Raw genomic sequence first — 27200 nt, forward strand, 5'->3', positions numbered from 1 at the left:
ACAATGGACATACAATTTAAGTCACAATTTCAGATTTTTTTATGTTTTAATCAAAAAGTTTGCATAAACAAGATCATTTGTGATTTAATTTATGAAATCTCAGGTTATTGGGTAACAACTGAGGTGTGTGGAGGTTTTATAGGACCCAAATGCAGATGCGAAAGCTGAGGTGGTTTCTTGCAGATTTAACGTTAATATAAAAGGCAATAGAATCAAAAACCCAAAAACAAAATACAAACCCCCCCAAAAAACAGAAGAGATCAGGGAAAACACACCAGAGGAGCAGAGAAAAAATTAGGGAGCAGCGCTTAGAAACTGCACAAGAGGAGTATAAAAGGGAGACTGAAAAAAGACTTGACTAATGAGCTAACAAGGAGCAGATGTGGATGGAAGCATCTAGAAGGGAGCTCGGGGAAAGAGAATGACACAACAGAAGATAACCAAGAAATACATAAAAACTTAATTACAACCAAGAAACAACTAGAATAACAGAAAGGGTAAATCAAAACAATAAAAACATTTAAACATAATCAAAACCATGACATGAAGATGTCATTTAAGGCAACAACGCAAACACACTGCTTTATTGTGAGCCAAAAAAAGGAAGAATAAAACAAAACAAAAAACAAACTCAGCTAACATGTAAAGGGGGTTATAACGGACCTTCAGCTGTCTGGGTCCTTCTTGGGTAATACATCCTTAAAGGTGCTATGTTGATCTGTATATATAATAAAAAAAAAACATAGCAAATAATGTAAATATCTGATCATAACAATAACAACATAACATAACGTCATGTTATGTGTAACGTTTGGTCTATCAATGTCCAAACAAGGCTTTGCAAAGATGGTTGCTCTGGTTAGAGAGTCATTATCCAGTTTAAATAGAGTCCTTTAATGAGGCAGGCTGAAAGGCCACTCATAGAGGAAGAAGCCTTTTGCTTTTAAATAAACTTTGGAAAAAATACCTTAGTCATTGTTTCAGTCCTGTTATCTGATAACAACTTTTGAGCAAAATCATCATCACATTCAGAGGAACACATTTCAGTCTGGAAGTATGGGCGTTGAAGCATTATGTTGTTTGAATATTTTAATTTTTTTTGTAGAAGGACATTGTCAGTTTGAGTGTAGGCTTTGAGGGCCCAAATGCAAAAATTAGTAATCAGAGATGAGTTTTACTGATTTAATGAAGTTATCACAGGTAACAGAAGCAGGAATCCAAAAATGCAACATAAAAAACAAACAAACCAGAACCATGGAGACATCAGGGAAAACAAGCATGAGTTGCCAGGGGGGAAAGACAAGGAACCATCACTGAGGAACTGCACAGGGAGAGTTAATATGGGAGACTGAACAAAGACAGGACTAATGAACTGATTAGGAGCAGGTGTGTAGAGAGGATTCTAGAAGGGAGCTAGGGAAAAGGAGAACATGAGAGGGCAACAAAGAAAAACCTAAGAACTCAAATATATCCAGAAAACACAACAACATAAAAATTAAACCAATAAAACTAGAAAACATGCAGCAGAGTAAAACGGAATACTAAAAAAAAAAAAAAAAAAAAAACGAGACCGTGAAAGACATATGGTTTCATTTATAAATGATTACATAGATTTTCTGAGAATAGTGTATGTACCCCCCAAAAATCGAAGTTGCTCAAACATGAAATTCAGATTTAATAAAATTGCACAAAACTAAGCAGTTTCCCTTCATAAATAAAAGCTGTACCTAACATTTTCTATACAAGCTCCACCTCATGTTCTGTTCTCTACTTGACCACATAAGGTCCATGCAAAGCCCCTCACAAATGTTATATTATTAATATTTGTATAAGCCAAGGTTATTTAATAGTTATTTCGTAGAGAGCCAAAAAACACGTTTTAACCAAGGCAGAAACAGATGTATTGATGGGTAAGGTGCTGAGCTGAATAAATTGACGTATTAATAATGGCAACAGATTCAGAGTATGGACTGACCATAACAATAATGTCATTCAAGATTGCAGACAGCATTAAGCTTGTACTGGCTGTGATTTATCAAACCTATGGATAATTTCATTATTTGATTCCAAAAAGTGGCTTCAGCCAGAGAGTTAATTAATAGTTGATAATGTTTAAGTCAGTGGTTAACAACTATCATTAATTAAAAATCTGAATAAGTAGTATTTAGTGATATTTGTCAGATTTGATTTAGGCAAAATATGGATATTTTTTAAGAAACATAAACATGTTTAGATGTTTCTTTATCTCTCTACAGATGTTTGGGTTCCTTGCATATTTTAAAAGTGTCCTGATAGCTCACCTTAATTGCTCATGCCTTTCACTTGCTTAACTCTATGCACCTTCGAATTGTCACTCATTTCATCCATCTGCCAATGTCTTCAGGCTAATTTATTTCCTAACTAGTGGTGAGAGCGTTTCAGCAATTCCCGAGTGTTTCTGATTTCCTGATTCTGTTCACTCTCACCCACCGGTGTCTGCTCGCCTGAACCTCTGTTAGACTCCTGCTGGATTCTGGCTCCCAGGTGCGTTTCTGTTTGAGCTAGAGGCTCAACACACGGGACTCTGAACCTGCCTTTATGCACTGATGTAGCAGTCACTCAGGTTCGCAGATCCTCAGCAGCCTGCTTCTGTTCCGTTCTGTCAACGTGTTTATATTAGTAAACATTTTGAACTTTCCTACTGACTGTCTCACCTTAAATACTGGGTCTGTCTTGTCTCAGTTTATGACAATAAGTTTTGCAATGAATGCATTTTTTGCCAATATGAATATAAATGAATAACATGGATTAAGAACTATATGCTAAATCTTATATGTACCATGCATCCAGCTTCCCTTACCTCTTATTAAATATTCTAGCTGTTAGCTCTGTCCTCATGTTTGTTTAACACCTGCAGTATAATGAACAGGGATGGCGTGGGACAAAAAAATACATTCTAAGAAAATGTACGTAAACCAAAAAGATAAACTAAAACAACTTTTATTGTAACTTTCAAATGTAACAGATTTTTTAAACAAGACATATCCTTTAGTTTATTCTATTTTTGTCACCTGCATGTTTTGACAAAAAGATTTGCAAATATCAAACCAGGAAGGCTTCAGTAAATAGCAGCAGCACAACCGAAAACAACAGCTTAACAACACTTTGAGAAGAATCTTTGCAAAGAAAAGAAAATAATTAGGTGTTTAAAGAACTCATCACTTTGACATTTTTTTCTCATTTGCCTGACATTGAAGCTTTGATATGATTCTATCTTTAAAGTGGCTGATAGCAAAACCTCACGAGTAGAACTGAACGCAGCTCAAACACTTTCCTGGTTAATCTTTGCTGTGGAAAAGTAAAGATCGAAACAAAGGTCAGACAGGAAGCAGCAATAACCAAGGACAGAGTAACAGTGGCTCTACTCGTTTTCCCTCTAAACCAGCTGAAAGTCGGCAGGACGTGGAGCAGAGAGGGAAGAGTTTATCAAAAACCTCTCCCAGCATGAGGAAGTGTCACCTTGGAGCAGAGCTGATCTATCACAGCAATAAGGTCTGCTGCATCTGGGATCGCTGGGAAGAAAAATTAGCAATAGAGCAACAAAAAAACATCTGGTTCACGCAGATTCACAGACTTTAATAATTAATTTAAGACTCCATTTCTACTTTGGTACTGAAACAGTGCTGCTGGACACGATGAAGCCAGATGGTCCAAATTAGTATTAATTGATTTCTCTACCAGATCCAGCCACTATGACCCCTTTAACTACATTGTTTTTAACAATTTTGCAAACACCAATCTAAAAAGAGGGGTGTAAATTTATGATCTCGCTAGGATTTTTCTATGTAAACAAATAGATAAATAAAAATTGGTGCCGCTCGGTGTAGGATGTATTGCTGTAAGCCCTACAGTTTGTTCTTTGTTTTTATTATTACTATTGTTATTATTTTTGTCTTTGTTTTTTTCTTCTTCTTTTGGTCTCTGTAGCACTTTGAGATTTCTTTGAAATGTAAGGTGCGTTACAAATAAAATCTATTATTATTATTATTATTATTATTATTATTAAATAAATAAAATATTACTCTGAAATCTGTGCTTTGTCTTTGTAAAATTCCTCAAACTCATTAAAACTAGATATAACAATTTCTATTTTTCACCATACATAAATACACATTATTATGGGCCACTCATTTCATTATAATTTTTAATCAGGTGTGTTAGGTATTAATAGCTGTAGGCAGGAAGGATCTTCTGTATCGGTCTGTCTTAAACCAGATCTGGAGAAGTCTCTTACTGAAGACACTTTCTTGTTGTTGAAAAATCTTCTGATGAGGATACTCACTGTTTTCCACTTCATGAAGAAATCTTCTATGTGAAATAATCTCCAGAGGTTCAAGAGGAGTTCCAAGAACAGAGCTGGTATTCTATATTAGCTTGTTAATCTTTTTTTTTTTTTTAAGTCATTTGCTCTGATGCTGTTACCCCAGCAGATGATGGAGGAAGAAATCACACTCTTCACAACAGACCAACTGATAGAAGATATGTAGCATGTTGCTGCAAATGCTGAAGCACCTAAGCGTTCTTAGGAAATTCAGTCTGCTCTGTCCCTTCTTGTAGACGGCTTCACAGTTACGTCCTCAGCCGAGTTTGTTGTCCAGATGAGCACCTATTTATGCTCCTTCATCACCTCCACTTCTCCCACGATGTTAATAGTTTTTAACTTGTTCCTTGGTGATTAGATTATTGTTTCCACACCATGAAACAAAGCGATCCACTCAATTTCTTGTCTATCAGTGATTCACCAAATGACTTCAGAGTCATCTGAGTATTTCTGCAGATGACTGGACTCTGTCTGATACTGGAAGTCAGAGGTGTACAGAATAAAAAGGAATGGTGAGAGTACCGTCCCCTGTGGTGCTCCTGTTGAATAGCTGTTGAATACTTGATTAGACAGCTGACCCTTCAGTCTGTCAAACTGTCTTTGATCTAGGTGAATGTTGATGCCTCCACCTGAGTCTTCTGGTTTCACTCACAAAGCGAGTCAGGCTAAATTGTGTAATGCACTGGAGAGATCAAAGAACAGGAACCTCACAGTGCCTTCTACCTTGTCTAAATGGCAGTGGTTTTGTTGCAGCTGGTGTATGATGGCATCCTCAACTCCAACTCCAGGATGAAAAGCAAACTGCAGGGGGTTCTGATAGCTGTTTGTTTGCTGAAGCAATAGAAGTCTATCTAGGACCTTCATTATGTGGGATGTCAGGGCAACAGGTCTATAGTCACTGAGGACTTGGCTGAGTCTTCTTTGGAAATGGAACAAGGCAGGAGATCTTCAACATCACTGGAACTGTCTGCAGGGTCAGACTAAGGGTGAGGAGGTGCTGTAGAATCCCAGAGAGCTGCTCTGCACAGAGCTTTAGGACATGGTGACTTATTACAATTCAGTCTCTTCAGTTGCCTCTTCAATTTACTAGAGACAGAGATGTGAAAGGTGGACGGAGCAGCATGATTTTCTGATTTGGCTGAAAACAAAGTCATATAAACAGGAGAGTAAATGGCAAAGGAGGGCAGGATGTTCATGTGACTGTGGGCAAGGAAGAAGGATGCTGAGCTTGTTCCAAAACTGAACCTGCTTAAGAATGCATTCTGTTTGTTTCCTCTGTCCAGACTTCAATCCAGTGGATCATCCTTCTGCTTGAAGCCTGTGATCTTCTTCATCCCTGACCACACAACTCTGATATTGTTCTGCTGGAGCTTGTTCACCAGCCTCTTCCTCGATGCCTCTTTGCTTTCCCTTACCATGACCTTAAGTTGCTTCTGTATACTGTTAATTGCTTCCCTGTCTCCTTTTTTGATTTCAATATTTTCTTGTTAAGCAATTGCTTCAGATCACTTGTGAAATAAACCTCACCATCCTTTTCTGTTATTTTTTAGCCTTATACATTTAAGGCCTCTGAAGAATATATCATGGCTTTTATATAGGAATAAGATGATTAATTAATTCTGATTTGAATACTCAAACCTTGTTTGCAACTTTTTAAAAGTTAGAGTTAAGACTTTCTAAAATGTGTTGGGAGTTAGAACACTGTTAGTCCATTTCGAATAGAAGTAATCATGATTAAAGTTCTTGTTAGTGTGATACCAGATGTATCTTGTTATCCTCTTTGTCCAATTTCCTGATTTCATTATGTTTCGTGCATCTACATGGTAATATGAAAGTCAACGTGTGTCAGGTTCTGCATATGGCTGTCTGGGTATGCAGGCGCTAACTAGCGCTGCAGGTCAGTGACTATATTCTGTCTACATAACAGTGGACTTATTAACATCTTCACTTTGCTGCTGGTTTGTTCGTTTAAAAAAAGCCTAATTAATCACAGGGACAACGCTGGGACTGAATTCGGCACCCTCAAGCGTGAAATTACCTTTCTCAGTCACGAGGCTCAAACGTCCATAAACACCGATCCCAGCCTCCGCACCCACCCTGTTATCTTGCACCGTGCACGGCCTCGGAAGCAGGGAGTGGGTGAGCAAAAACAAGAAAGTACAGCAGAGGTTGAAAAGTGTACCGTTGAGTAAAACGAAGCAGAAGCGAGAAGTTCATTTATTTATTTATTATTTACTTGAAATCCCACTTTTGCAGGCAGACTGAGGGTCCTCTGCTCTGCAATGTAAAAATAAAGTGAGCTGACGGGCCAGGTATGTGGAACACCTACTCTGAAAGACATCTCTGTCCGAATCGATAGCTTTGAACCCTCCAGCATGGGAGCAGTGAGAAAACTCTTTACATCAATAGACGTGCGCTCTCATATCCCCACTGCTGATGTTGAGCGCAACACAAGCCACTCTGGGAATAGTGGGTATGAATCATTCAGCTCACCCACTTCTCTAACCTCTTTCTCACTTCCCACCTGTCCTCTTGGCACCCCCCCCCCCTCCCATCGCCCACCATCAGTTGTCGACAGCAGCTACTGTCTTTGTACTTAACCTCAAACATCACAGTTAACTCGTATATCAATGTTGTTTTGAGACAACAGAGAAGAGATGAGTGTCTATTTTTGCCTCTGTGAGAGTGGAGGACTGTAGCTCCTCTTTTGTGCCTCTCAACAGTAAAGTATTCACACCCCTGACTAGTATTGGATTTGAGAGATAGTCCTGATATATGTTTTCTGTGACAGTTCAGAATATATTCACATGGACCTGCAGCATATACCTATTGAGAGGGCTTGGTCAACGTTTTCATAAGATGAGACTTTTCAGAGCAGGATGATTGTATATAGATCTAGGATTCATAGTGTTTTTAAAGAAACGACTGCTCCAATCAACATCTCAGTATAGAGCTTTGCAGAAGCCTTAACAGCAATGTTTCACACCATTACTATAGACTGAAATGTGTTTGAATAAGGTTGTATGTTACAGCAAAACACATGATGAGGTAGGTTTATTGCATAGCATATTTAGATAACAACTAGTGTTGCATTGATACCAATACCAGTATTGGAAAGGGTCCTGATATTGCACTAAAATGGTGGTATCGGTATCGGCGAGTACCAACAAATAGGGCACCGATACCATTTTAAGAGCCAAAAGTTTATTTAACTATTGTCAATCATTCCAGAGGGCAATAAAAAGTTCTACTGGATTCACTTTGTATTAGTCTTGATCCTGCTTCACAAAGGAGGGCAGCAGCTTGTCAAAGCCATGATGGCAATTATTTTACACCCAAGTAGGATGCAGTTTTTCATATATACACACACACTTCAATTTCAAACAGATGGTATCAGTATGGTATCGATATCGACCGATATTGCAAAGCCAAGTATCGAGTATTGTTATGGGGGTGGGGGGGTGGGGTGGGGGGGTTGGCATTGGCACAACACTAGTAACAACACAATTAAAATGCTTTTATTAAGAAAATATACATATTGTAATAAAAGGCATTTCAGATATTTTAAACAGAACATTCAACGACCGAGTTAATAATATGGATTCTAACCTTGATTTAAAAGAACCGAGGGTTTCTGCATTTTTGCAGTTTTCTGGAGATTGATTCACATAAGTGGAGCACAAGAGAAGCGTAAAAGCAAACATCTTAAACACAGTAAGTGTGGATGGATACTGTCCATAAACATTGATAGGCTATTTAAATTTTGCCACAACATTCTAATTAAGAATAAAGTCTTGACTTGGACTGGGCCAATCTAACAAGTCACAATGTTTTGATCTAAACCAACAGTGATTTCCTAGCTTTTAAATGTGCCCCTGTTCCAGCACACCTATATTTAAAGGCTGAATTAACTCCTCAGCATGCAACCAAGTTATGTCCTGCTGATAGCCCAATTACAGATTTAGGTGTGTGAAAGCAGAGATATATCTAGAGCTTCAGGATGCTGGACCCTGAAGACTGGAGTTTGACACCTGTGATCTAAATTATTCTGGTAAACCTCTGGTTGCATGTTTAGGGGTTATATCTTGCTCATAGGCAAATATTCTTCCCAGCATCTTATCCTTGTATGTAATTTCTTTTGTATATATTTTAATTAGTATTTGGATATCTGGAGGTTGATCTTTTGTCTTTTATGCTTGGAAAACTCGCTAAGGTTCTGTAATTTTGAATATAGGGCCTCTGTGAATACTCTTCATCAAGCTTTTACACTGATTCTCCATATGATTATTTGCTGATTTAATCTAAACAAAATCTTTTTCCTCAATGAAATGTAAGTATAACCGTTTAGATTATGTGTTTGCTGTAAAAAAAAAATAAAAAAATAAAATGGTCTATACTTCTAATTTCTCTCCACAATTATCTGGTGGATTATCACATACAATGTAAAGGTAAAAAAATACTATGCACTGTTTATTTTTAATGTGGCACCTGGTGGAACTGTGTTTCCAGTGAGCTATTAGGGCAGTTGTTTCATTTAGTCATTCTGCAACCCTGTACGCAACTGACAAATGTTGGCAAAGTCTTTGAGTGTGTTTTTAAAGGCACAAGAAGTTTGGCGTGCTACATAAAAAACTTATCTTGGCACATGAAAGTTTAATAGTAGGGAATTTCTAATTAGCCCAGCCTTATCAACTGGAATTCAGTGTTGTGTGTCTTATTATAACGATGGAGTAACTGTTTAACCCCAGCAGAGTTCCAGCTCAGCATCACGTCGATGTGTGTAATAAGATGCCGCAGGGCAATTTGCCCGCTGACACATATAGTGACACCAATTTGTCAAAAAGCCTGGTCTCTCCAAAGTGTGTGAATTAAGGATTATTTGGGAGAGTCAGAGTAATGTGTAAAAATTACATGCCGGCAGGGGTAAAAGCTTTGGGTTTCTTTTCCATCAACTTTCCATGTTAGCACCTAGGTTACCAAGGAAACACCCTTTAAGACAGAAAAATTAAGCTGCTTTGTAATTTTCCCAGTGATGTTGGATCGTTCAAAAGCAAACAAACTATTTTTTCTTTGAAAATTAACCAAACAGCAAAACACAATCTAAAAATAAATCCACAGGAATTCACTCAGGTAGTTTGACATTGATAGTTTTCACTTTTATATCCTCACTTATCTCAGTAACATTGGTTAATTTTTTAAACTGCAGAAATTATTAACGAAAGCTTGTGTATCTCTAAAAGACTTTCATTTAAAATTATAATACAATTAAATATGCAAACTGTAATGATGTTGGTGCTGATGACTGGCTTAATTATTAATTTCAGTCACCTGTCTAACTCTTCCGAGTTTCTCATTGCCCTGCGTCATATCCAACAGCTTCTATTTAAACTGCTTGCTCCCAGTCATCAGTACCAGATTCTTCTAGAACCTTTGAATTCTAGCATTACTGATTGTATTCTGATTGCCTCATCCTGACCCATTTCTGTCTTCAGACCTTTGAGCCTGCCTGTCCCTTATCTGAGTTGTTTGCCTGACCTGTCTTCGGATTCTTGCTGGATCCTACCATTTGACTGTTCCTGGATCTGCCTTCTGACCTCGCCCTCTGGATTATCTTGCCTTCCTTGGTCTGCTAGGATCTTATCTCCTCTCTGTTCTGTAGTTTTGTCAGTGGACCAGCTGGTATAAACCTCATTCTCTGGGCACTGTACTCTAAACCAGGTTAGTGACTCATGCATTCATATCATCCTCCGTCAGGTTTTCATGGTCACTAACCTGTGTTTCCTCTCTCCAAGTTTCATGCCTCAGCCACCCTAGCCACTGCTACTACAGATCCACAGTCTGTTTATTTTAAATAAATACTTTTGTGTAATACCACTTTCTTGCTTGTATACTAGGTCCTATGTTCTGAGTCCACAAGCATTGTGGTGTTTTCATTTTTGTCATGATGGGTGTAAGGTTCTAGCCCATATGCAGATAACACTCCGGAGGCAGGGTAAAAGTTCAAAGGTTTATTGAAAAAGCTGGTCAGGGTGTTATCAGGTCCAGGGCTGGTTCTGGCTGGATTGCTGACCTGGAACAGAGCAGAGCAACAGAGGGGATGACTCCAAGGAGGGTCCAGAGGCTGGCGGCAGACTGAGGCCTCACCCCTTGCTCACACTGGCTCCGGTGCGGTTACCGAGCCGACGGAGACCGCAACTCCCGCACACCCCCTCTCACACCGCCCTTTTGACTACGGTGCGGTGCGGCTCTGCGGCTCCGGCAACAGGTCCGGAGATTTAACAGAAGTTCACTTGAGTTCACGTAACTTCACGCGATAACACGGCCTAAATAAGGATATTTGCGAGAGCTTGTTGCGGAGGGCTCCGGCACGCCGCAAGGATAGCTTTCTTGCGGAATTTTCTGCAGCGCCGGAGTGTCTCGGTAACCGCAGCCGGACAGCTCAGCAGCCGGTGAGAGAGGTTTACGTCTTTTTAATGACTTGGAATCACTGCGGCGCCGCACCCACCGCACCGCAACGGTAAGACCGGAGTCGGTGTGAGCCTGGGGTTAGGGGCGGCTTGGCTTGGCTGAGGCTTGAAGACCTCCAGATGTGGGTTTGGAAGCAGACGGCTGGCTGAGGGCTGAGGCTTGAACTGAGCAGGCCGAAGGGTGAGCTGAGCAGGCCGAAGGGGGGAGCCAGGAGGGTTCAGAGGCAGATGGCAGGCTGAGGACTGCGGCTTGGTTCTCCAGGGTTCTGCTGAGGTCAGACAGACCGATCTTCAACAGCAAACTCTTCTGGGGGTCTTTCGTTGCTGGCAGGTTTTGACCTGAGAAACAGAGAAGAAAAGGATTCAGGTTCAGGTCTGGTGGTCAGGAGACAGGACTGACTAGTTGGCTCAGGGTTTGGTGTACCATGATTGACTAACACTCTGGCACAGGAGTGTGGTCCTCAGCCCACTTAAATACTGGTCTCCTGATGAGTAGATGGAGAACAGCTGGTGAAGTCAGCTCCAGCCTCAGGACATCCAGTACGCCCTCTGGTGGAGAAAGGTAGACAGAAAACAAACCCCAGATCCCAAACAGTAACAGAAAAATCCCCAGGAAGGCATCCTCAGCGCCCTCTGGTGGGCAAGCCTCAGGATCCCAACAATTTTAGGAGTTTTAATGCAACAATCACAAGCTACCAACTTTTTAAGCAATTTTCATTGTTTACAAAGTTGATGAAAGCAGATATTGGTATCAAATATTCATCAAGCAAGATTGTTTGGATTCTAAAATGCTCTAAAATGAGAGAAAACACCATCACCCAGAAGTAGACTTGAGATTTCACCCTTTTCCCCTTTTTAAAGTAATTCAATTAATCAGAGGTTCATTATCTCTGTCTTCTATTCTAATGTGATGTTTATACCTGCAATGGACTTTATAGGGCAGCAGTGCTTTAGTGTTTATTCAGTGGAGCTTCAAGCACTGAATACTTGTTAGTGGTTGAATATTTTCATCTTCAGTTTATTCTCCACCTGAACACACAGTGTCAGTTAACCTCGGAATGCACTGCAGATAGATAGTTGTTGAACAGTCATCACAACATTCAAAATGAGTTATTTGTGGTGAGATCATCCATGAGCCGCACTGGCTGCATTATGATGGGAAATACTGAGCACCGATTATTACAAAAAGCCAACTTCAGTAAAGCATAGAGCAAATAAAGGTGTGATTGTTTCAGTGATGCAGCAAGGATGAAAAACAGAGATTAGATTATGACTGAAATAAAAGCTGAATGCTTGCTTTTAAAACACGAATGTTTTTTGCCTTATCTTTGTACAAAATTTTATTCAACAGTTATATAATAACAAAGTAATAAAGTATATTTTGTATCACTGTGAGTTTGGTGTAGATATCATAGGCAAAGTGTTAGAAAAATATGAATGAACAAAACTGACAACTATAAAGTAGACAGTGCAGAGCAATAAAAAAAAGCCAGTGAACTGATGATGCATCAGGAGATGATCCTACAAAACAAACCACAGTGTATAATGATGCCTAATTAGAAGATTGAATGTATGCGAGCTGAATAAGAGAGAGGGGCTGTACTGAATCTCAAAGGAAACACATGCTTTTTAACCATGTTAAACGAGTCTAACAATAGCGCCTTCTCTCTAATGAGCTCCGAAGAATCTTATAATGCTTAGTCTATGAAAGACCTTGGTTTGAACAGAGCTGACAATACGGCTGTTGTTTGTCACTAAGAGACAGGTTTAATGAGCTTGATATGCAAAAGGACAGAATGCAACAAAAGGTGATGGTTAGATTCAAGTTTGCTTTAGGGAAACCTTTTATATGGAAACTAAAGATGTGTAAGGGCTAAACTCTTCTTTGGCCTAGGGATCCCAAACTGTTTTCAAAATTAAAGCTGCTTATGAGCTACTTATGTCCCTTTTTCACTGGCTGAAAAACCCTTTTAAACCTGTGAATCGGCTTTTAGTGGCAGTAGGAACAGATCACTGACCCATGCCGGTCAAACGACTCACAATGTGACACATGTTAAAATCACCTTCGCTGTGATCAGCATATAGTGGGAACACTAGACTCAGGTTGACCCGCACATTTTTTGATACCATTGAGTGTCATGTACAGAGGTTGACACACATGCAATGGGCTACAGTTAATGGCCTTTGGACAAAGAGAGTTACGTCTCATGTGCAACTATTCCTTAATTTTTTTTTTTTGATGCCATAATTTTTAAATCTATATAAATAAAAGTGTTAATATAAAAAAGGAGTATTGGAATAAAGTAAAATTTTAGAATCAGCTCAATGAAGGGGTGTGCTATTATTGGAATGTTCTCATGAAGTCCTTGTAGGCCACATAGTGATTGTTTACACCATAATGGAGATCCTTGCTTTAGACATGTGCTGTGATGGGATGATGGAGGTTAGCTTCATGAAGCTTCTGTCGGGCTTAGAAGAGAAGGATCCAGAATCCAAAGCGGACAAACAGATTTTAAAAGACGTTTATTTAAAACTGAACCAGAGTGAGCAGCGTCGGTGTCTAAGGCAGGAACTTCTGCAGGTGGAGACAGCAGGTTAGTGACCACATCTTTCTGGAAATGGATGATAACGAACGTGTGAGTAACTAACCTGGTCTTATAGTTATGTCCAAGTCCAGAGGGTGAAGATGGTTCCAACTGCTTGGCTGCCAACGTGGTGCACGTCACCACACAGAGAGTCCAGGACGCTGATGTATCGGTGGTTGGAGGACAGGCAGGTGATCAGACCCGAGCAGACGAATTGGCAGGATAATCCAGAGTGGGAAGCCAAAGCTGATGGGGTGACATGCTCGGTTGTCAGAGCCAGGAGGTCCGAGGACAAGTTTTGGCAGAAGACTGCCATGTTGAGCCTGGTACTGCCAGAGGCTTCTTCCCAAAGGGGAGTTTTCCCTCATCCTTACTCATCATGGACAGGTTCATGCAAACCTGTGTTTATCCAAGCTGGAAATCTATCTTCTGGGTCCCGAGTGAAGCACTAGTATCAGCTCAAGCAGTCTACTGGATCCCACCAATTCAGCTCAAGCAGATCATGTCGACAACCAGCAGTCCATGGACAGAACCTACTTCATCTATTTCCACTCCACCACCAGTTTCAGGCCTGGGGGAGAAACATCCCTGTTGTCATACTCCTGCTTATGCATAGTAAAGTAAAATTCACCATTAATGTTTCCTGCCGAGGACTGAGGTCCAAAGACTTAAAATATTTGTGTCAATAAAGTTCTTCTAATTGTGTTTTTCTTTCCGTGTGAGTTTTTCAGATTGAAATAGCAGTTGGAACAGGTACCAGTGACAGGAAATGAGGGGGGAAAGAGAGGAATGTCCTGTGGAGAAAGCCAGTGGCATTGAGCAATACTGGTTCTACTTGCTGACTCTAGAGAATTCCAGGGCCACCACCGGATATGAGCCCCCTGAGGCATATGGCCATAGGATGGTGACAGTTTCTGAATGGTATTGGTGTTTGGTTTTAGGAGTAAACTGTTAACTCTACGGTCTGTATCTAGTTATGCTCCAACTTGCTTCCGAGACATGTAGGAGACAAAGCCACTTTTATCAGTATTTTTGAGTGGTCACATGTAAGGTAGAGCTAACACCAATACAGAATCAAAGTCAGATGAAAACCCGCTCTTTCGCCATTACACACGAGGAGGGTACCAAACAGATGGCTTAAAAGACAAAAGCAGGGTTGTAACGAAGATGCAGTACTCTGTCAAAATATTTTAAGGACATGTAGACTAGGCTCAGTGTGAGCAGCCTCCTGCAAAGGTCATTTGGGTGTTCAAGCAGACAGAAATAGACATACCAAACAAACATAGAAGCACTGATCTATAAATACTGTCTATGTTAGAAAAGGTAATACGGTAGTAAACTATGTACACAGGTGTTTTTTTTCTGGGAAAGAGAAAGGTAGGGAAAAACAGAGAGCATTGAGTTAGAGGTTGAATAAAACTGTAGAATTGGGGAGTACAAATACAATTGAGCAGAATGATGAGAAGTGGTCCCTATTTCCTCAAGCATCTTAAGCCTATAGCAGCATACAGTTGTGTTCGAAATAATAGCAGTGCCTCAACAGCAGCAAGAAAATCACTTGTTTTATTAACATTTCAAACTCTATACCCCAGATAAGTTTCTGGGGGGTAAAATAAAGGTATAGAAAACCAACAAACCCAACAGGACAGCCATGCATACTGTGGATTCTGTGAAATTGAATGATTAACTGAAAAGGGTGTGTTCAAAAAAATAGCAGTGGTGAGTTCAATTAGAGAGGGCATCAATTAGGGAGGGTATTCTGGGAAAAAAGGGTGTTAACAGGTGATCCGTATTTAAGGATCAAGACAACTGGCATGCTGGCTGTGCATTTGTCCTGAAAAAACAAGGAAAATGGGTCATTCAAGACACTGTTCTGAAGATGAGCGTTTCCTAATAAAAAAATTGATTAAAGAAGGGAAAACATACAAAGAGGTGCAGAAAATCATTGGCTGTTCAGCTAAAATGATCTCAAATGCCCTGAAATGGGAGCAAAAAACTGAAAAACGAGGAAGAAAAAGAAAGACAACCCCTCGAATGGACAGAAGAATAGCCAAACTGGCGAAGACTCAGCCAATGATGGGATCCAAGAGGATCAAGCAAGACCTTCAGTTGACAGTGAGTACTGTGACAATCAGAAGACGTCTTACTGAGGTTAACCTTCCAGCAAGAAGCCCCCGCAAAGTCCCACTGCTGAGAAAAAGACATGTGCAGAAGCGTTTACAATTTGCCAAAGAGCACATTGACTGGCCTGAAAAGAAATGGCATAATATCTTGTGGACAGATGAAAGCAAGATTGTTCTTTTTGGGTCTAAGGGTCACAGGCAGTGTCAAGTATTAATGTGGTTTCTTGTGCAATTCCCCACTTGAAAAGGATAGTCCTCTACATTCCAACTGGATTTCACTCAATGAACAGCCATTTGATAGTCATTTCATTATTTATTTATTGAAAATTGGCAGTAGGCAGTGGGCAGGTGAAAAACCTCAAAAAGAGAAGGTAACACAAAACAATTAGTCATTTAAGATAATACAAAATTGTATCCATCATTAATTTAAGCATTTTAGCCCTTTTTAAATAAAATATTTCCCACCATGTTCTAAAATAAACAAACATATATTTTTTAAATACATCAACAATTTAAAGTAACTTATTTTTTATTTATTTCTTAGCCAAATTAAGTTGATCAATTTTAGCCAAATGAATTAAATCTTAAATTTTAGCCAATAAATTAAACAGTATATTTTTTTAGCTCATTTAAATATTTTAACAAACTATAGTTTTTAACTTCTACATTTTCAAAAGTTTTTAATGTTATCCTATACAAATTAAGAAAACAAAATGTACTTCTACAAACAAATGCAACTTTTAAACCATCTTTTCTTTAAATCAATTTGTTAACATACCAACATAAACATTTCCACAAATAATAATAATCAACAGCAGTCCAACCACAGTCTGTATTAACCTTAATAAAGTTCTTTGATTTGAAAGTCCAGCCAGAGAATCAAGGGCATTAAGAGTCTTACCGGTTGTCTTTCAGAGTTTTTGTAGAAGGACTTGTTTGCACAGTCACAATGGAGCTGAATTTTGGCTGTCTCCAAACATGAGCTGCTTACATTTCTGCCATGCAGCAGTTCTTGGTCCTTTTCTTTAGAGGTCCCTGGCACGCCCAAATTGCTGGGAGATTAGTTCCACCTGGTGCCTCCCTGCTGATGGGAGGGGAGGAGGGGCTACCCGGCAGCTTGACAGAACACCTCCCACTCGATTTCTCCACGGAAACGATGGAGAGATCGCAGCATCAGCAACTGCAAACTGACGGTCAAGACCTTCTCCAGTCGGAGGCTTGTTCCTCAACTGGCAGCAGAACAACTAGGCGTCGGACATCTCTATGCAGGACTGTGGTTTGGGCAGTTTCTTTCAGGACTCTTGATGGTTGGCTCAACGTGGGTCCTGTTGCAGAAAGATTGGAGCTTTGAACTACTTTAACGTGTACATCCCGAACAATGCCTTTAGCATCAGGGTTGACACTCACGACCCGTCCCAACTTGAATTGACCTCTTACTGCATTTTGGTCACATAACCAAACAATATCTCCGACTGAGACATTTCGACTTGAGGTGTGCCATTTGCTTCTCACGAATAAGTTTGGGCCGGCGAGCTGGCTCCAAGACCTCCAGAACTTGTTGACTTGGTGTTGCATTTCTCTGAGTCTTTTGTAAGGGTAGCTTGCGAAGTCAAACGTTCTGATGTCACCACTTGAAGAGGCACGACCCAGGAGAAGTGTGTTGGGTGACACATACTGAACACAGTCCTCACAGCTCTGCACCCGAGCATCTATTGGCTGTTCATTGGCGAGGTTTGCAGCAAGCTGCAGAGTTGTCTGAAGCTCGCTGTAGCTGAGGCTTGTGTTGTTACCCAGGCTCTTGAGTGCCTTCTTGACGATGCGGACAGCAGCCTCAGCAGCCCCATTGCGATGAGGGGAGTCAGCTGGATGAATTGTCCAATCCCACTCGGTACCTTTCTGAGCAGACATCTCCTCTATTGCAGCTTTATCTTGAGAATCCAGGAACTGGTACAACTCTTTAAGGACAGGTTTGGCGCCGATAAAGTTTGTCCCTGGATCGGACCAGATCTTCCTTGGGTGCCCTCTAATTGCAGTAAATCGTTGATCTGCCATTAAGAAGCTTTCTGTGGACATTGTGTTGACCAGGTGCACGTGAATTGCTCTGTTGGCCATACAGCTGAAAACGACACCCCACACCTTCATTGAGACTCGTTTCTTTATGTCATCTTTGACAAGGTAAGGTCCAAATAGATCAACTGTGGTGAACTCAAATGGAGCTGCTGGGCTGCTTCTTTCAGGAGGCAGGTCACCCATTACTTGTTGGCATCTCTTTGCCTTGGACTTTTTGCAGAAAAGGCAGTGTTCCACTACTTTCTGGGCAATTCTCCGTCCTTGGATGACCCAAGCTTTCTTTCTCATTTTTAGCAGGGTAGCAGCCACACCTTCATGACCCTCATTGTGTGCCTCTTGTGCCAACAAAGTGGAGACCCATGCATTGGAGGGTAGGAGGGGAACTGCCATGCCATCTTCCTTGAAGCCATGAATTCTCCCACCACAGACTAGTAATCCTGTCTCTGGCTCTCTGTACACAACCAAACGGTCTGTTGTGGTAGCTGGGAAGGTCATTCCCGCTTGAGCAGCAAGGAAGATGTCTCTGAGTGCATCCTGACGTTCTATGGCAGTGATGACTCCTTCAGTTGGAACCGCCTCCCACTTTAGGGTTGTCACGGACTTGCTTGCTGGTAAAATTTTTTTAGCAGCTCTCCAGACAATTGCAACGGTCTTGACTAGGCTTTTTAGGCTACTGAAGCGTCTTCCATCCAGTAAGTTTTGGACAGCTGTACCAGCGGGAGGTCTTCGCTCAGGACTTTGTCTATTTCTTTTTACTTGGGCTCTGGTGAGTGCTGCAACGAACGACTTCTTTTGCATTTTGCTAATGCTTTCTCGAGCAGCTTCAGACACATCCCTTGCTGACATAACTGGCCACTCTTTCTCGGGGAGGCAGAGAAACTTTGGCCCTTGCTGCCACTCTGAATTGACATCAAGGTCTGTTGGCCCAGCTCCTCGGGTGATGATGTCAGCTATGTTGTATGATCCAGGGATCCACCACCAGTCCTCTAGCCTTGTGTTACTTTGAATCTCTCCGATCCTATTAGCGAAGAAAGTCTGAAACCCGTAGCTCTCACGCTGGATAGCTCCAAGAACTGTCTGACTGCCCAATAAATGGAACCATTGCTTGATTTTGATCTGGCTGTGTTGTTCAAAGTACTTCTTCAGGCGGCTTGCAAAGACAGCACCACAAAGCTCCGCTTTGACTGCGTCCCCCTTGTGGTCTAGGGGCGTTAGCTTTGCTTTTGACTCCACTAGTCGAACTATTGTTTGTTCTTGACAGTTCCATCGTAGGTAGAGGACAGCACCGTAAGAGCTTTCACTACCATCTGAAAAGGTGACTGCGATTGGATCTGATGCTGCATCTGGTGGAGTGAGGGCTCTTGGAAACTTGACTTTACTTAACTGGACAAACTCCTCAAAAAGATAAACTGCATCTCTGCGGAGCTCATCAGACAAGGCAAGGTCCCATGTATCTTTGACAATATTGCACTTTGGTTTTGCCTCTTGGAATGCTCTTCGGACCAAGATGGCCCCTTTTTGTTTTGCTGGTGTGGTCAGGCCTATTGGGTCATACAAGCCAGCAACTTGACTTAGCAAATCACGTCTTGTCAGTGGATTTGGTGTCCTAGCTCGAACTTCTTCCAGCAACAGATCTTGGCCAAACCTCATTTTCTTTTTGCGTCTGGAGAAGTTGACTCTCACCATGACATGCAACTTGTCCTCATCCACAATGTAGCCGAGACCAAGTGCCTTGTTATCTTCTTCCTTCAGTTGATTTGGCAGGACAACAATGTTTGGTGAGGCCTCTTCTTTCTGTCCTTTACTTTGCCCAGAAAAGACCCATGGCTTTAAAGCGAACCCTCCTGCCGCTAGGATCAGCTCCACGTTATTGGTGATGACCTCAAGTCTTTCACGGCAGTTGTGGGATGTCAAGATGTCGTCGACATAACTGTGTTCATGTAGTACCTGGCGCTCGTCCTTTAGGTGACTGAACTGAGGCAGGTTCGCTGTCTCTCTCATGGCGAGTTGTGCTATGCACCCTGCTGGCTTGTCACCAATATTCACTCTTGTAATTGCGTACTGTTCAAGCTCCTCATCCTCCGAATCACGCCACAAGAATCGGTGCAGATGGACTTCTTTTTCCTCAAGCCAGACAGAATTGTACATTTTCCTGATGTCTCCTAAGGCAGCAAAGGAGCCTTGGCGAAATTTGAGGAGGACAGCCCGGATTGGATTGAGGACGTCTGGACCTTTCATCAGGAGATCGTTTAGACTCTGGCCTTGGTATTTTTGACTGCTGTTCCAGACGAGTCTCACTGGAGTTGTAACTGAGTGGGGGTTAGGGGCAATGAGATGACTTATGTACCAAACAGGTCCCTTCCAGGTAAGTAGATCCTCCTCAGTCAACTTTTTTGCAGCCCGGCGGTCAACCATCTCGTGCACTTGAGCACTATAGGCCTTTTTCCATTGTGGGTTTTTTGCTAGTTGTCTCTCAGTTCTGAGAAAGGTTGCCTCCACTGCTTTTATATTGTTTGGCAATGTCGATGGATCTATGAGCCATGGGTATCTTGCATGCCAGTGAGTGCTATTACTGTGTTTGTCTGCACCAGCATATGTCAGGACACTCTTCACCACCTCTAACTCTCTTTCTTCAGCCAAGGTAATTTCTTTGCCTCCGGGCTGGCAATTGCCGCAGCGGCAGCCTCCACATCTTGGGGTGCAGGCAGCGCCGATGCTATCCCACCTCCACCACTCAAGAAACTCGCGAGCGGCGGCCACGGAGCACGAATGCTTGACAGCAGGTAAGACACAGACATGTTCTTTATACATCACCGCAGCTGTTCTCATGGACCTGGCAAAGTGCGTTCTGGACTGGTGTGCTGTGATGGTGGCCCTTTCAAACAGACCAGGGTGTGTCCCGGCAACTGTTTTTCCCAATGGTCCATCCCATAATACAAGATCTCCAACAGTACGTATCTTCTGTGGGACAAGCCGCCCTTCCTTGTGGCTTATTAAAAGCTGTATTTCCTTCGGCCTCTCCAGTTCTTTGAGAGGGACGTCTGGAAAAAACTTTTGGAGTCTTTTGGCTGTCACATGTTTGTGGATGTCCGCAATGCTGTCCAAGCCATAACAGAGGAGTTGGTGGGATTTGAAGTTGCCCTTTTCTGTACGGACCCGGATCTTTAGGAGGTATCGTTTTGTTGTAACTTGTACTTTCATTCCTCCCACACCATGGATGACAAGGGTTATAGCTTCACTTCTAAGATTCAATCGATCAGCTGCATCATGAGTTATGTAGTTTGTATCCGATGCTAGATCGATTAGTGTCCCAACTTTTTGTCCTGCATTGGCTGTGACTCTTAATATCATCATGATGACAGGCCATTCCATTAATCCATTTTCTAACAGAAGACCAGGCTGATTAGACATGAGAGAGAGTTTTGGCCACACTGTTGCAAAAGACATGACGGCACTTTTCTGCAAGTTCAGGTGACAGGCTCTTAATGAAATCTTCTTGGGCTTGGGTGTAACGTCCTCCCACTGTACTGTCTTTGGGTCTTTGGGCAACATTTCCCCTGGACACTTCAGCTCTCGCACAGAGGTAATAATGGTGTTCAGCATTAGTGCGTTGTTCCCTGCAGTCTGGTCTTTTGCACAGGAACTCTGGTTTACAGTATTCACTGTCATGGTGAATCTCCAGACATTTTTTGCATGCACCCAGTTTTTTGACAGCATCTCTCCTCTCTGATAGTTTGAGCGTGCGAAACTTTTGGCAGAAATATAATCTTCTCTTGTGCTTCACATCACCACAGACCACACATCCTTGAGCCTGATTGCTTGGTTGAGTGGAGGTTCTAGTCCGGGCTAGCCGTGGTTGAGATTTTGGTTTTGACTCCTCCTCCTTCAACTGGTCCAGCTTTTCATAGATGGCTTCTTGACTTTGTAGGAATGCCAAGAGGTAGTCAAAACGTTTGTCTTCTCCGGCTTCATCATCTTTGCCGGATACATGGAGAAGCCACTCCTTTTTTAGGCCATCTGGGAGTTTACTCTCTATTGTTCTTGTTACAAGAGGGTTTTTTATGGCGCCGGTCTTACCAAGCTCACTTAGGTCAATTAGAGCTTTCTCTACTGATTGTATGAGCTCAACAATCTTCCTGGGCTGCTGGCCTTTAACAGCTGGGAGTCTCTGGAGCTCCTCCACTATTTCAAGGGCAATTGTGGTTTTATTTCCAAAGCGGTTCTCTAGGACCCGGAAAATGTCTTCAGCTGTTGTGTGAGATGTAAGACGAAGGTCCCGTATGGTCCTTTCATCTAAACTGTCAAGTAGCTGGAATTTTTTTATTTCTTTGGATCCAGTGGGTTCTCCCTGCATCTGGAGCGCTTCCCAATCCTTTTTCCACCGGTGAAACTCTCGTCGGATACCAGTAAACTTTGGGAGGGCAGCCGGCTTTAGTTTAATGGCAGGTGCCGCTGAATAACTGAATGAAGCAGTGCTTAATCTGCTGGGCTCTTCTCTGGCCTGTGCTTCTATAAAGTCTGCTTTTCTTAAAGTCAGTCTTGGTAATATGGTTTCAAGGCCTTTAATACGACTCTGGAACTGTTTTTGCTCTGCAAGGGGGGCCCAGCACTTCCAATGTCTGTGCATCGCCTTCGCTGACTTCACAAGTTTGTCCAGTTGTCCTATCATGAAGTCATAAGCTTCTGTGTTTTTACTTGGGTCCACAGTTCCCACATGATCTGCTTGATCCTCAGCATTTGTAATTGCCTGTGTTAGTTCATATTCCCCATAGTTTGCCCACAATGTCTTTTGTAGGAGGTCTTTTAACTCTTGCAGTTTTCTCTCACACTCCGTGGCTGTTTTGTCCAAGTCAGACCTTTGGTGCTCACTTAAGGCCTCTTCATCTGCATTTTCTGCAGTATATTGTCCCTCAACATCATCATTGGCCTCAAGAACTCTGCCAGCTTCTGCTGTGAGCTTTACAAAACTGTCTCTGAGCTCCTCCTCAGACATCACTGTGTGCATTCGTAGCACATTATTGGCCAGACGGGAAAATTGACGCTTTGCTGATGTTCTTGTGGCCTTAAATTGCTCCAGCATTACTGAATCAGCCATTTTTGTCCAGCAGCAGGGCAGGAAACAGTCTCTGAATATGCTGGTCACTTTACTTGGTCCTCCAGTCTTTATAAGACGGTTTTTCACTGTCAAGTATTAATGTGGTTTCTTGTGCAATTCCCCACTTGAAAAGGATAGTCCTCTACATTCCAACTGGATTTCACACAATGAACAGCCATTTGATAGTCATTTCATTATTTATTTATTGAAAATTGGCAGTAGGCAGTGGGCAGGTGAAAAACCTCAAAAAGAGAAGGTAACACAAAACAATTAGTCATTTAAGATAATACAAAATTGTATCCATCATTAATTTAAGCATTTTAGCCCTTTTTAAATAAAATATTTCCCACCATGTTCTAAAATAAACAAACATATATTTTTTAAATACATCAACAATTTAAAGTAACTTATTTTTTATTTATTTCTTAGCCAAATTAAGTTGATCAATTTTAGCCAAATGAATTAAATCTTAAATTTTAGCCAATAAATTAAACAGTATATTTTTTTAGCTCATTTAAATATTTTAGCAAACTATAGTTTTTAACTTCTACATTTTCAAAAGTTTTTAATGTTATCCTATACAAATTAAGAAAACAAAATGTACTTCTACAAACAAATGCAACTTTTAAACCATCTTTTCTTTAAATCAATTTGTTAACATACCAACATAAACATTTCCACAAATAATAATAATCAACAGCAGTCCAACCACAGTCTGTATTAACCTTAATAAAGTTCTTTGATTTGAAAGTCCAGCCAGAGAATCAAGGGCATTAAGAGTCTTACCGGTTGTCTTTCAGAGTTTTTGTAGAAGGACTTGTTTGCACAGTCACAATGGAGCTGAATTTTGGCTGTCTCCAAACATGAGCTGCTTACATTTCTGCCATGCAGCAGTTCTTGGTCCTTTTCTTTAGAGGTCCCTGGCACGCCCAAATTGCTGGGAGATTAGTTCCACCTGGTGCCTCCCTGCTGATGGGAGGGGAGGAGGGGCTACCCGGCAGCTTGACATAACAGGCAGTATGTCAGACGCCCTGCAAACACAGAATTCAAGCCACAGTACTCACTGAAGACCATTAAGCATGGTGGTGCAAGCATCATGATATGGGGATGTTTTTCATACTATGGTGTTGGTCCGATTCACCGCATACAAGGGATCATGGATCAGTTCCAGTACATCAGGATCCTGGAAGAGGTCATGCTGCCATATGCTGAGGAGGAAATGCCTTTGAGGTGGACCTTTCAACAGGATAATGACCCCAAACACACCAGCAAGCGAGCAAAAGCATGGTTCCAGATAAACAAGATTCAACTGATGGAGTGGCCAGCACAATCCCCGGACCTTAATCCCATTAAAAACTTGTGGGCTGACATAAAAAGTGCAGTGCATGAGGCAAAACCAAGAAACGCTGAGGAATTGTGGAATACAGTGCAATTATCCTGGGCTGCAATACCTGTGGAACGATGCCAGAAGTTGGTTGACTCCATGCACCACAGATGTGAAGCAGTCATCAGAAACCGTGGTTTTGCAACAAAATATTAGTTTAGGATACTCAGCTAGGTTCACTTATCAAGAATTTCTTTGTTTGTACAATACATTTTTGAGTTTCCAAGGAAAGATGGCAACACTGCTATTCTTTTGAACATGCCATTTCTTACTTTATTTGAAATATTATTATTATTATTTAAGTTTTGATGACTTTGCGCAATTGTTTTGCTTTGGAATAGAATGTACTGTGTCCCCAATGTATCTGTGTTCATTAAAGTACAATTTCTTTGAAGAATTTTGACATTTACTCATTTTTCTAAAGGCACTGCTATTATTTTGAACACAACTGTACCTATTTCTTAGAGATAGTTCAGAATTACTTGATCCACTCTAACCATATGCTTTATCAAAAAGGAAAGTTTTAAGCCTAGTCTTAAAAGTTGACAGGGTGTCTGCCTCACGGACTAAAACTGGTTGATGGTTCCCCAAGAAAGGAACCAGAAAACAATCAATCTATTGTTTGAAACACTATTATTTTTTTTCAAAATTAGGAATTCTAGGATTGTGATGCACCATAACAGAGACTTGGAAAGACGGAAATTTGCTTGTGACGAGTGTCTTCTCTAGGTTCACCCCATTAGGTATAGTTCTTTAAAACACACGTCCCTTCCAGCATACAAACCCAGAAAATTTGGGTTGCATTTTCAACCACCAATATAAAGTGGCTTTACAAATGTTTTATTCCATCTCTATGAAAAATTTAACTCAAACACAAAGACCCCCAAAGCAGATTTGTTCTTAAAAAAAAGAAAGAAAAGAACACATCCCAAGACACAAATAGATAGCTGCTTATGCAGCTGCATTGAAGAAAACATTCCTTCAGGTCAGGAGGGACTTGAATTCTAATCTTCTGTACAAATCTGTGATGAGCTGTGTGTTTTGAAGGTCCTGTGGGAGCTGCCACACTTAATTAATCTGATTCCATAAAAACGTGTTTTAAGATATTGGATGCCTGGGTGCTCAGAGTAAACAAATATTTGTTGTCATTCTAATGCAATCCATATGAAATAAGCATGTTATTGTTTCTAAATGTGTTCATATTTGTGTTTATAAACAGTAGCTTTCTGTGCATGTGTCTATATATGCTGGAAAGAGTCAAAACTGCTGCTGAGTTCCCAGGGAAATCAGAGCACACATGCAGCTACAGAGAAGGTGGGAAGTGGGTAGAGGAATTAAGGAAGAGGAGGGAGATGCGGTGAGAAGGAAGGGGAGAGAAAAAGACAGAGTTTCAGGGAATAAAATGTTGACGCCAGGCAGCTTGCTTGGCAGCTCACAGAAGAAGTATGTGTCCTGGTTTCTGGGTTGCAATCAAATCCCCATAAACAGAGTGATCATTCACTCTGCTTAAACCCACACACAGATGCATGCACACAAACAGCACGGATAGACAGAAAGGTTGGGCTTTAAGTAGGTTTTGCCACTCTATCCACAAAATCAGTATAAATCTACAAGTAAGCAGGCACGTTCAAAACAAATATGGGCTACGTTGATGAAAGAAGGAAGGAAATAACAGCAGGTGTAAAAAAGTTGGAAATAAAAGAGAATTTTAAATCCTAAAACTTCCTTGGGGTTCAACAGTAGACAGACTTAACACCTCTAAGATGACTATGGCGGCCTTACTTTTTTTCTTAAAGATCTAGTAAGCTGCTTAGCCGTATCATTTTCAGGAGACTATTTAAAATTTAATGATAGTGGTTTACCAAAACAGGGCAAATAGGGATTTTTTTTAAACCTAATTGGAAGGATTGTCTTTTGATACGGCATCAAACACCAGAATATGTGTGTCTGCATGCATACTGGCTCCACGGTCTCCCTGAAAGCACAAGAAATAAAAGAAAGAAAAACAAAATCATTGAGTTTTATTGGGTTTTTTGTCACAGCCGATCAAGAATTTCTTCCATCTCAGTCGGGGCCAATAAGCTGGAAGCTTACCTGTGCACTTAAGGAGAAAGAGACTCAGCAAGGACTGAAAGGCACCAAGTCACGGAACAAAAGAAACTCTTGTTACCTCCATGCTTCTCATGATTATTCTGCCTTCAGGCCCTGGAGCACTGAAACAGCTGCTTGCCTCCATCTCCTCCATCACAGAACAATGTTTATTTTCTCAGTGTAAAGGTGCAGAAGAAACCACATATTCACAAAAACTGTGGAAAGACACATAGCAACTATTCTTACACCCTTATATTAAGCCAGAGATTTTCCATTTTGGTCAGTGAAGGTTAGCAGCTGATTAAGCTGATTAAATACTAAACAAATGTACTCATTTTTTTAGTATTTTGGTAGAATTCCCTTTTAAACTATATGTTATGGGTCAGCACGCTTCTCATAATTTTTGCAGGTGTTTTTGGCCAATTTCTCCTGACAGAACCATGAACATAAATTAGGCAGTATGCTTAGGGTCATTTCACATGTGAAAGGCCGCCCAGTTGCACTTGGGCATTAATTTTCTGGCTGATATCTTGAAATATGCTTTGGGCGCATTCACACTGCAGGAATGGTCCAAGCATCGGTCAAGGGATCGGTTGGCTAGGTTTACTTTAATGAGCAGACTTTTAAAACCAGGCCAAACAACATTATGCAACATTTTTTTGCCTTGATTGAGAAGATGAAGAAAGCAAAAAGAAAAGAATCTGTCTAATCAATTGGTCAGTATTAAACATAGATTATTATTCCATCAGAACTGAGGGGGGTAATGTGCATTATAAGTAATATTCAATATAGTAATTATTTTTAATATTGTTTGGTGTAACTACTATCATTACCACCTCCAACCCAAGAACTTGGAACTTTATATTTTTTCTTCTTCCCAAAACTCCCAATAACAGGCAGTTTCCTAATTTAAATGCTGCGGTGTGAACAGGTGTGGCACCTCTTACTTATTGCTTATGCAGTCTTTGTAGATTACCCACATGCCAATTTATAGAATGTTCAGATTTTTTTCATCACAAACAATT

Source organism: Cyprinodon tularosa, unplaced genomic scaffold, assembly GCF_016077235.1.
Source record: "Cyprinodon tularosa strain WSP-4 unplaced genomic scaffold, ASM1607723v1 ctg120, whole genome shotgun sequence".
NCBI classification, from domain to species: Eukaryota; Metazoa; Chordata; class Actinopteri; order Cyprinodontiformes; family Cyprinodontidae; genus Cyprinodon; species Cyprinodon tularosa.